At 34.8% G+C, this 11,633-nt stretch overlaps 2 pseudogenes; one reads left to right on the forward strand and one right to left on the reverse strand.

Annotated features, from left to right (window-relative positions):
• Positions 1–306: 306 nt before the first annotated feature.
• On the reverse strand, positions 307–1,857 carry LOC143671303 (amidophosphoribosyltransferase pseudogene; annotated as a pseudogene).
• Positions 1,858–10,741: 8,884 nt separating this feature from the next.
• Positions 10,742–11,427, forward strand: LOC143671317 (N-acylneuraminate-9-phosphatase pseudogene; annotated as a pseudogene).
• Positions 11,428–11,633: the final 206 nt, after the last annotated feature.

Here is an 11,633-nt window from a genome sequence, read left to right on the forward strand (position 1 = left end):
GTTGAATTTATGAAATTAAATGTGTATGATCTCATAATTTGTAACCTCAAAGTTTTACTAAAGTACTAAATAAAACAGAAAAGACCACACAAATTCCTAGATAACATCAAAATACTTATCTAGGATTACTAAAGAAAGCATAGCACTTTGGTAGCCTTTGCAGAAAAATCTCAAAACTCACAAAGTTAAACATAGTCATGCGGCATTTTACATTGTACCAACTGGGTAACAGTAACTCAATAATAAGGCATAATTACTACCACTTCTTGACTAACTTATATCTTGAAACATAGTTACCCTCACTAGCTACCATTCCAATTCCATAAGGTGTTCTCTAGTGGGACAAGCTGTACGATGACTGCTCTTTTCAAAACATTTCAGACCATTCTCATTTTATTGAATCATAATTAATTGCTTTTCCACTTTCTGTTTCTTAAATTTCACTCTTTCTCATGCAGATGAGACCAGTCCTTTTACTGACAGATATACAACACCATTTGCTCTTACATATTCTGCAAAATGATCAAATTCCAGATTATTGGCAAAAAAACTCTTCTTTTGTGGGAATGTTCATTCCCATGAAGCATGGATATCTAATTGATGGTGAGGCTACTCGAATGTGTACCTCTTTTGCATCAGATTCTCTGAGCAATTTTATTATGGGAGAGATAGTGTTGCCTCTCATAACAGAATCATCCACAAGAACGATTCTTTTGCCTATAAATTGTCTGACAATACTCCAAATTTTTTTGCAACACCAAGTTGTCTTAACCGCATATTTGGCTGAATGAAAGTTCTTCCTACATAGCGGTTTTTACATGGCACTTACACATCTGGAAGTCCACACTTGACTGCATAACCAAGGGCAGAGGGCATAGTGTATTCGAGAACAGTGCTGAACAAATCTGTATCCACAGGTACTTCAATTGCCAACTGCTGACAGCAACAATATTTTACTGTGTAAACCATTTGGTCTTCAAATATACTATCTGGTCTTGCAAAATAAACACATTCAAATATACAAAAGGCTGTTGGATTTCCTTCCGACCTTGATATAATATCAAGAGTTTGGACACTATGTCTGTATATTTTCACAATTTCTCTGGATAAGGCTTCACAGTAATATATTGCACCAATAGATAAAAAGCTACAGAATTCTGAAGATACAACCTATCCTTTTGTTTCTGAGAGTTTTTTTCCCTTTTTCATTTATATCAGATACAGGAATAAGACGACCAATGAATAGAGGCCGATTTCCATAAGGATCTCGGACTGCATAGATAACATCTGTGCATGATAAGCAGGGAGTATGCTGTAGGTGCCTCCTTCAATAAGTTTTTAATCCTTGCTCCCCAGTTTGGGGTGTCATCTCGTTCCTGAGGAGGGGTATACGCCAATAACTGGGTAATCATTTCACCATCAGAACATGCTGACAGACCAACACCATGATGCAGAATCTTTCTCCTCAATCAGGCAGTATTTACCGATTTGCCATTATGTGCCACTGCTATTTTCCCATGAAGTGTTTCAACAACAAAAGGCTGACGATTTTCTAATTCACATTTTCTTGTAGTAGTGTACCGCATATGTCCAATTCCAATATTTGAAGCATATAATTTCTTTAAATTATCTCCATTAAAGATGTGATTTTAGACCCATATCCTTGTGTATTTTGAATGTTGGCACTGTATTCCCAACACTGGTCACAATACCAGCACTTTCCTGACCCCTGTGCTGCAGACCCACAAGTCCCAAGATTATCACATGCAGCACATCTAGCTGCGCGGGCCACTCTCCTGAGGCGACGCAGCCCAACACACCACATTCCTCTGGAATCTTCAACTCCTCCAGCTCCATGTTGCCACCAAAACTTGTGAAAGAACCTGCCGTCCAGGCCCAGGTTCCAGCGCCAACCAGCAGCCCCCCTCGTCCCATATGGACAAAATGATTGTGATAGCAGCTTCCTTCCCAGGGATTCGACCTTAGCTCTTCCATTGATTTTAATCACAGGGCATGGTAGAACTAAGAGATGTCCCAGGAGATCTCCTGTATTTCAGGAAAACTCTTCTTTACCTCCATTGTGTAATTTCAATACTATTTCCACTTGATAGTCAGGATAAATCACCCCAGACAAAACAGTAATCCCCTTTTGTACCTGTTGATTCAGTGGAATGAGAAGGCCAAACTGTCCAGGTGGCAGTCTTCCAGTTCAGTGGAATCATTGCTGTGTCTCCTAGTGGGAGCACTCCTCCTTTTGGAACTAAAACTGTAAACCAGCAAAGCTTAAAGTGTCAGGGACAGGAAGCAAAAATTTTCCTAGTGGATAACTAGGGGTAATAGTGAGTGGTGCCACACCCATTTCTACACCTTGATTCCTGGACCTATGAATCCTGGCCATGGGAGTAACAGCACCATAGAGTGGACGCTGATTCAGAGCATACACAGCCTGGAAAACATCACCCCAACTCTGCAAGGTATTGCTACCTAGTTGGCACCATAATTGGGTCTTCAAAAGGCCATTCTATCATTCTATCATCCTTCTTCAGTATGATGGGGGACATAGTAAGGCCAATGATTTCCATGAACATGTGTAAATTCCAGTAAGAATATATGTATGTGCATATATACATAAACATACATAAATACATATATATGTTCATATACATATATAATATAAATATTAACAGTTTTTATAAGAATTGGCTCACATGACTGTGAGTATAGGCAAGTCCAAATTCTATAGGGCAGGCTGCAAGGTGGAAACTTCAAAGAAGGTTTCTGATCAATTCCCCAGGAGAAGCTGGCTGGCTGAAGTAGAGATGGGAATTCTCCCTTCTGACTGCTGAAATCATCACTTCTCCTTCTATGGCCTTTAATCAATTGGATGACACTTCTCTCATTGTTAAGGACAGTCTCCTCAGTTGATTGTAGATGTAATCAGCTATAGATGCAATCAACGTATTGATTATTTAAGTCCATGAAACATCCTCACAGTATCAATCAGGCAAGTGCTTCCTGACCAAACAACTGGGCACTATAACCTGACCAAGTTGATGCATGAACTTAGCCATCACACCTATGTAAAGCAAAAATTATTGAATTGTCTTGTGTGGTTTTTAATATTTTAAGTTTTAATACATTTAACAATCATGACATAAAGTCTAGTTTGGAATGGAAGGAGGGGATCTTTATGGTTCAAAGGTGTCTCCATTTTCCAAGAAATGATATAATATTAACTGTAAATGGGCTGTAAAAGAATAATGTTGCATATTTCAATCCATAAAGGGATCACATAAATAAATCACACAGATACAAATTACCTAAAATGCCCACAGATAAATTAAAATGGAATACTAAAAATATTCATATATTATAAAAGAAGACAGGAACAGGGAAACAGATGAACAATAAAACAGAAGGAAAAATACAAAAAACAACAACATGATGGACCTAACTCCAAACATATAAAAATTACATGAAGAATTAATATCTAAGCACACTAATTAAAATGCAGAGATTATCAGTATACATAAAAATATAATTATAGGGTGGGCCATGGTGGCTCAGCAGGCAGAGTTCTTGCCTGCCATGCCGGAGACCCAGGTTCGATTCCCGGTGCCTTCCTATGCAAAGTAAATAAATAATTATATTCTGCCTGTATCTTTTAAATATAAGGATAGATTGGTTGAAAGTAAGTGGATGGAAAACGATATACCATGCAAACAGTAAGCATAAAATGTTGTGATGGCTACATTTATATCAGATAAAATCGACTCCAAGACAGTGAGTCTATTTTATGACAGTGATAAAGAGGGACATTTCATAATGATAAAAGAGATCATGTAGCTGGAAAACATAATGGTGACATATGTGTATGTACCTAATAACAGATCCTCAAAATATATGAGAAACACTAATAACAGATCCTCAAAATATATGAGAAACAAAAATGAAATTAGAGATAAATGGAAAATCTCACAATCATTGCGGGCGATTTTAACACCCATGCTTCAGCAATTAATACAACTAAATAAAAAACTCAGTAAGGATATATGTGACACTAATGATACTATCAACTACCTTTACTTAATATTTATAAAGCACTGCATCAAACAATTGCAGAATACACAATTATTTTCAAGTACATGGGGTACATTCACAAAGGTAGGACATATTCTGGGCCATAAAGCAACTTTTAATAAATAAAAAATGATTGGAAGTATACATAGAATGTTCTCTAACCACAACAGAACTATATTAGAAACAAAGAAAAATTATTTTAAAAAAACAAATATTTGGAAATTAAGAAACACACTTCTAAATAAATCATGAATCAAAGAAGAAATCTCAAGGCAAATTAAAAATGTGTTAAGCTGAATGATAATAAAAATGCAACATATGAAAATTTGTGAGATTAAGATAATACAACATTTAGAAGGAAAATTAAAAAGTTTATTATTATTTCTTTTTTTTGGCATGGGCAGGCTCTGGGAATTGAATCCAGGTCTCTGGCAGAGCAGACAAGAATTCTGCCACTGAACCACTGGTCTACTGCCTAAAAGTTTAAATATTTTTCATTGGAAAAGAAAAAAGGGTCTAAAATCAATGATTATGAAGTTAGAAAAAGGAGGACAAAGTAAATCCAGGCAAAAAAAAAAGCAATGAAATGGAAAAAAAAATGTTAGAGCAAATTAACTAAGCCAAATCTTGTTTGAAAGATAAATAAAATAAACAAATTTCCAGCTAGACAGAACAAGAAAATAGCAGAAAAAAATCATCAATATCAGAAATGGAAAGGCGCACAACATGACACATCATACAGACATTAAAAGACCATAAGCAAATACCATGAACAATTTCATGCTAGAATATTTGACAAGTTAGATGAAATAGACAAATTCCTTGAGAACTACAACCTACAAAAATGGACACAGCTGAAATGGAAGATATGAATGACTTTATATTATTTTTAAAAATTGGATTTTTTAACTAAAAATCTTCCCTCTAAGTAAAATCAAGGCCCATGTGCTTTCACTGATGAATCCTATCAAATATTCAAGGAAAAATTAATACCAAATTGACCTAAATATTTAGCACAATAACAATAAAATCCAAGCAGGTTTTTGTGTAGAAATTGACAAGCTGATACTATAATTTATATGGAAACACAGATAACCTAGAAAAGGCAAAGCAAATTTTTAAAAGAACAATATTGGAGAACTCAAACTGCTTAATTTCAAACTTTGCTCTAAAGTTACAGTAATCAAGTCAGTGTGATATTGGTAAAAGCATAGACATATAGATAAATGGAACAGAAGAGATATGCACATATATGTTATATTGATTTTCTATAAAAAATCCAAGATAATTCAACAAGGAGAAAATGTTTTTTCAACAAATGGTGCTGGAAGCACAAAATAATTGCATGGAAAAATGAACACTGGCCTTTATCTCACAGCAGACACAAAAATTAACACAAAATTGATCAAAGAGCTAAATGTAAATGATAAAACCTCTGAGAAGAAATGTAAGAAAAAATATTTGAAACTTTGTAGGAGGAGAAAAATATTTGACAAATTGAAAAGTAATTTTTTTTTCTTTTTAAAAGGCTCTGGTAAAGAAATGATTAGGTAAGATATAGAGAAAATATTCATCATAAATGTATTGATAAAAGTGTAGCCAGAAATGGATACAAGGCCTTCCAGAATACCTAAAGAATCATTCACTCAGTAATAAGACAAAAACCTAATTTTAAAATAGGCAAGAGATTTGAACAGAAACTTCGCAAAACTATGACCAATAAGGTATACGAAAGTGCAACATCACTAGTTATCAGGGAAATTCAGCTTAAAAGTGCAAGATACCATTTCACACCCACTAAGATGGCTCTAATAAAACAAAAAGAGGACAATAACAAATGTTGGTTAAAATTGTGAAGGAACTGGATCTCATATACTGCTGAAAGTGACACTTTGGTAAACAGTTTGGCAATTAAAAATACACTTACCATAAGATCCAATAGCCCACTCCTAAGCATTTACCAAAGAGAAATGAAAATATATTACCACAAAAAAACTTGAATATTAACATTTAACAATTTAGTTTTTTTTAATAGCCAAAAATGAGAACAACATAAATGTTCATCAACTGGTGGATAAATAAACGTCATATATAAAATATAATAGAATACTATTCAGAATAAGAAAGGATTACATACATTATTAGTTTTTAACAGTTTTATTCACATATAATAAAATCCATCCAAAGTGTACAATCAATGGCTTTTGTTATAATCGCAGAATTATGCATTCACCACCATAATCAATTTGAGAACATCCTCATTACTCTGAGAAAAAAAAATCCCCATATCCTTTATACCACCCTATTATTGACGCTTAGCTTCTGTATAGTACCTTTGTTACAGTTGATGAAAGAATATTACAATGTCACTGTTAACTATAGTCCTTAGCTTGCATTAATTGTATTTTTCCAGTATACCACTTTATTAGTAGTACCTTGTAATAGTGACCTACTTTTGTTTTAGTTCATATAAGAACTTCCTTATATTTGTACAATTAACAGTCATCTATGAGTTGCACTATGTCATACAGTCCCACGTTTTATCCTCTAACTTTCATCCTAGTGACATACACAACCCTGAACTTCCCCTTTTAACCATACTCACACTCAGCACTGTTAATTATACTTACAATATTGTGCTACCATCACTTATATCCATTTCCAAACACTTACAATCAACCTTATTAAAAAATCTGTACACCTTAAGCATCATCTGCCCATTCTCTACCTTCTTTTTATCTCCTGGTAACCTATACTCTAGATTTTAACTCACAGAATTTGTTCATTACAGTTAGTTCATATTAGTGAGACCATACAATATTTGTCCTTTTGTGCTGATTTATTTCACTTAACATAATGTCTTCAAGGTTCATCCCAGCTGTCACATGATTAGGACTTCATTCTCATAGCTGCATAAAATTCCATCATATGTATATTCCACATTTTATTTACCCACTCATCAACTGATAGACACTTAAGTTGTTTCCATTTTTGGCAATTATGAACAATACTGCTATGAACAACAGTGTGGAAATGTCTGTTTGCTTCCCTACTTCAGTTCTTCTGGGTATATATCTAGTAACAGGATTGCCAAATTAAATAGTAGTCCTACACTTAGCTTCCTGGGGAACCACCAAACTGCCTTCCAAAGTGGTTGCACATTTCTATACCAGCAGTGAAGAAGTGTTCCCATTTCTTCACATCCTCTCCAGCACTTGTAGTTTTCTGTTTTTTTGATGATAGCCATTCTAGTAGGTGTGAAATTATATTTCATTGTACTTTTGATCTGCATTTCTCTAATAGCTAGTGATGTTAAGCATCTTTTCATGTGCTTTTTAACCATTTGTATCTCCTCCTGGTAAAAAAAAAAGTCTTTCCTAACTTTTAGTTGGGTTATTTGTATTTTTTTTTGAGTTGTAGGATTTCTTTATATATTCTGGATATTAATCTCTTCTTGGATATGTGGTTTCCAAATATTTTCTCCCATCGGGTAGACTACCTTTTTACCTTTCTGATGAAGTCCTTTGAAGCACAAAAGTATTCAAGTTTGAGGAGATCCCATCTTCTATTTCTTCTTTCATTGCTTGTGCTTTGGGTGTAAGGTCTAAGAAACCACCTTCTAAAACAAAATCTTGAAGAAGCCTCCCTACATTTTTTCCTTGGACTCTTATGGTCTTACATGTAATGTTTAGGATTTTTTATGCATTTTGAGTTAATTTTTATAAAAAGTGTGAGATGTGGGTCCTCTTTCATTCTTTTGGATATGAATATCCAATTCTCCAAGCACCATTTATTGAAGAGGCTGCTCTGTCCCAGTTAAGTGGACTTGGCTTCTTTGTCAAAAATCAACTGACCATAGATGAGAGAGTCTACTTCTGAACTCTCAATTCAATTCCATTGGTTAAGTATCTATCTTTGTGCCCAAACCATGCTCTTTTGACCATTGTAGCTTTGTACTATGCTTTAAAGTCAGGAAATGTGAGTTCTTCAACTTCAATTTTTCTTTCTCAAGATATTTTTGGCTATTTGGGGCCCTTGCCCTTTCAAATAAATATGATTGTTTTTTCTTTTCTGCAAAGAAAGCTTTGGAATTTTGATTGGGATTATATTAAATCTGTAAATGAATTGGGCAGAATTGGCATCTTAACAATATTTAGTCTGCCAGTTCATGATCATGGAATGTCCTTCTATTTATTTACTTCTTCCTTGATTTCTTTTAGCAATGTTTTGTAGTTTTCTGGGTATGGGTCCTTTACATCCTTTAAATTTATTCCTAAATATTTTATTCTTTTAGTTGCTATTGCAAATGGATTTTTTTTTCTTGATTTCCTCCTCAGATTACTTCTTACTAGTGTATACAAATACTATTGATTTTTGTATGTTGATTTTGGATCCTGCCACTTTGCTCAACTCATGCATTAGCTCTATTAGCTTTGTTGTAGATTTTTCCTGACTTTCTAAGCATTGGATCAGGTCATCTTTAAACAGTGAAAGTCTTACTTTTTCCTTTACTGTTTGGATGCCTTTTATTTCTTTTTCTTGTCTAATTGCTTTAACTAGCACTTCAAGCACAATGTTAAAAACAATGATGACAGTCGACCTCCTTGTCTTGTTCCAGATCTTAGAGGGAAAGCTTTCAATCTTTTATCATTGAGTACAATGTTAGCTGTGGGTTCTTCATATATGCCCTTTATCATGTTGAGGAAGTTCCCTTCAATTCCTATCTGTTGAAGTGTTTTCATCAAGAAAAGATACTGGATTTTGTCAAATACCTTTTCTATGTCAATTGTAATGATCATGTTTTTTTCCCCCTTTAATTTGTTATTGTGGTGTATCGTAATATTTAATTTTCTTGTGTTGAACCACACTTGCACACCAGGGATAAAACTTACTTGGTCATGGCATATAATTTTTTAATGAGCAGTTAGATTTGATTTGCAAATATTTGTTGAAGGTTTTTTTGCATCTATATCCATTAGAGAAATTGGTCTGTAGTTTCCTTTACTTGTAGTGTCTTTGTAGTCTTCTTGTAGGTTCCTCTGATTCCTTAGTTCTAATTTCATATATTTAAAAAATAATTTTGAAAAACCCTCTGAAACTGAAAGGAAATCTGATGGAGCTCAGTAATCTATTCCTCTCCTCTCTTACCAATCCCATCAAGTACTCTTTTCATTTCTTAGCCTTTTTCTCTTTCCCTCCAGTGCTCCAAGCACTTGTTTTGTTTGTCTCTAAGTTAAGCATTTGAACTTTGATAAAGTGTAGTTTGACACTGTTAGGTTAAGTGATTACAGTGAAAAGGTTCTTGATAAATGGGTGAAGAATCTTGAAAAATTATAATGCTTTGTATAAATAAAGAACATTCTTGTTAAAAAGAATTGACATACAGAAGAGTACGTGCCATACAATCAAATTTATATAAAAGTCTAGCAAATGTTAACTAATCAAGAGTGAGAAAAAACAGATCTGTAGTTGTCTGTGTATGGAGGGTTGACACAGATGGATGAAAAATGTGAACAGGGAAACTTTTCAGGGCAAAAGAACTATTAAGTATCCTAATTTGTAATTTCAGATATGAATATATTCTCAAAACTTTTTGAATCGAAATCTTTTATCATGTGCATTTTATTGTGTATAAAATATATATCAATAAAGTTAAATTAAAAATAAAATGAATCATGAGCCCCCTGATACTGTCTGAAACATCAGGGATCCCCAAATCAATGGGGTTAGCAAGCCCTTGATCTTGAGGCCTACTCTTGTGAAGCTTATTTATATAACCTATAGTTATGCCTAAGAGTTACTCCCAGAGACTTCTTTTGTTGCTCAGATGTGGCCTCTCTCTAAGCCCAACTCTTCAGGTAAAATAATTACCCTCCCTCCTACATGGGACATGACATCCTAGGATGAAAGTCTTCCTGGCAATGTAGGATATGACTCCCAGGGATGAGCCTGCACCATGGGGTCAACAATGACTTCCTGACCAAAGGGGGAAAAGAATTACAATAAATAAGGTGTCAGTGGCTGAGAGAGTTCAAATAGAGTCAAGAAGCTACTCTGGAGGCTACTCTTATGCAAACTCATTACTTATTATTACTTATTATGGTTTGCCAAGCCCCAACCAAAACCATTTCTACCAACCCTAAAGAAAACTTAGGCATTATCTCAGATTCTACAAAGGTTCAATGCACTAGGGTGACTCTCCAAAACCTACAATCTCCAGATGGGTCTCTGGACCATATAAATCCTGAAATGCCTAGGGGCCAGCCTTTCCAGAACATCAACTAGTTCCATCCCCCTTTCCCATATTATTAACAGCCCCTTCCAACATGAAAAAGTTAGAATATGCATAGCCCAAATACCCCTAAAGAGTGGGATAGGAAGTTCAAAGGTGATGGTGCAGTTTTCCAGAGAAGGTAGGGATTAATAAACGAATATTATTGCCGAATCATTATATTGATATTTCTTTAGTCTCCAGTATCTTAGAGCAGCTAGAAGTAAAAACCTAAAATTGTGGAATTGTAACCCATAGCAAACACTGAAATCTGTTCTACAACTAATTGTAGTGCTATGATTTGAAATTTATAGCTTTTTGTATATATGTTATTTTTCACAATTAAAAAAAAATCATGATGTTGGCATGTTGGTGCCTGCAGCCAGTGGGATGGCACTGGGTAGGTTGCTGCCTGTTTTCTTTGACCTGAACAACACACTCATGGACATGGCCAAGGTGAATCAGAAGGGCATGTTGGAAGTGTAAAGCTCTGATGATCAAAATACCATTACAAAGAAGAGGCTGAAATCATCTATGAGAAAGTTCAAGCACAACTCAGCAGTGAATGCTTTGATCCTTCCAAGACATGCATTACTGATCTAAGGGCTTCACAATGGGAAGGAGCATCTAGGAAACAAAGGGTGGTGCAGGCAATAGGAAATTGGTCAAAGAATGCTATTTCCTGTGGACAGTAAATGCTTACAGCATATGACACTAGCAGAAGATGCCAAAGCCATGCTCACTGAATTTTGAAAGGTGGTCTGACCACTTCTATTAAGTAATAGAGATAGACCCAGAGGGAGAAAATTGAGGCTTGTGCCTGTCAGTCCTATCTTGACACTATTGTATGTGAAGAGTAGAAAGAGGAGAAACCAGCACTTCTCCTCAGAGCTCAGCCATCACTATGTGATGGTTGATGACACTCTAGAAAGTCATATACAAAAAGGCCTCTATGCAGGACTGAGAAAAACCATTTTTGTTTTGGGATAAACAACAATGGAATAGTGCCACAGGAATCACCCCCTGTGCCCCATTATATAGCTTCTTCTGTGTTAGAATTACCTGTTGTCTTATAATTTACAGCCTAAGAAAGCCAATGTGTCAGCCTAAAGTTCCTAAAATAATTTTGGTATAAAATTAAATAATTTGAACTAAGAAAAGTTAAGATATTTTGTATATTATAGCCCAATGCTGAGAATATTTTTACTTTGTGAAATTATGATTTGATAGTTGTTATTGTAAGGGTCCTCCAAAAGCTTCTGCTTTTAAGACTTGACAACCA

This window comes from Tamandua tetradactyla, chromosome X, assembly GCF_023851605.1.
Source record: "Tamandua tetradactyla isolate mTamTet1 chromosome X, mTamTet1.pri, whole genome shotgun sequence".
In the NCBI taxonomy this organism is placed as follows: domain Eukaryota; kingdom Metazoa; phylum Chordata; class Mammalia; order Pilosa; family Myrmecophagidae; genus Tamandua; species Tamandua tetradactyla.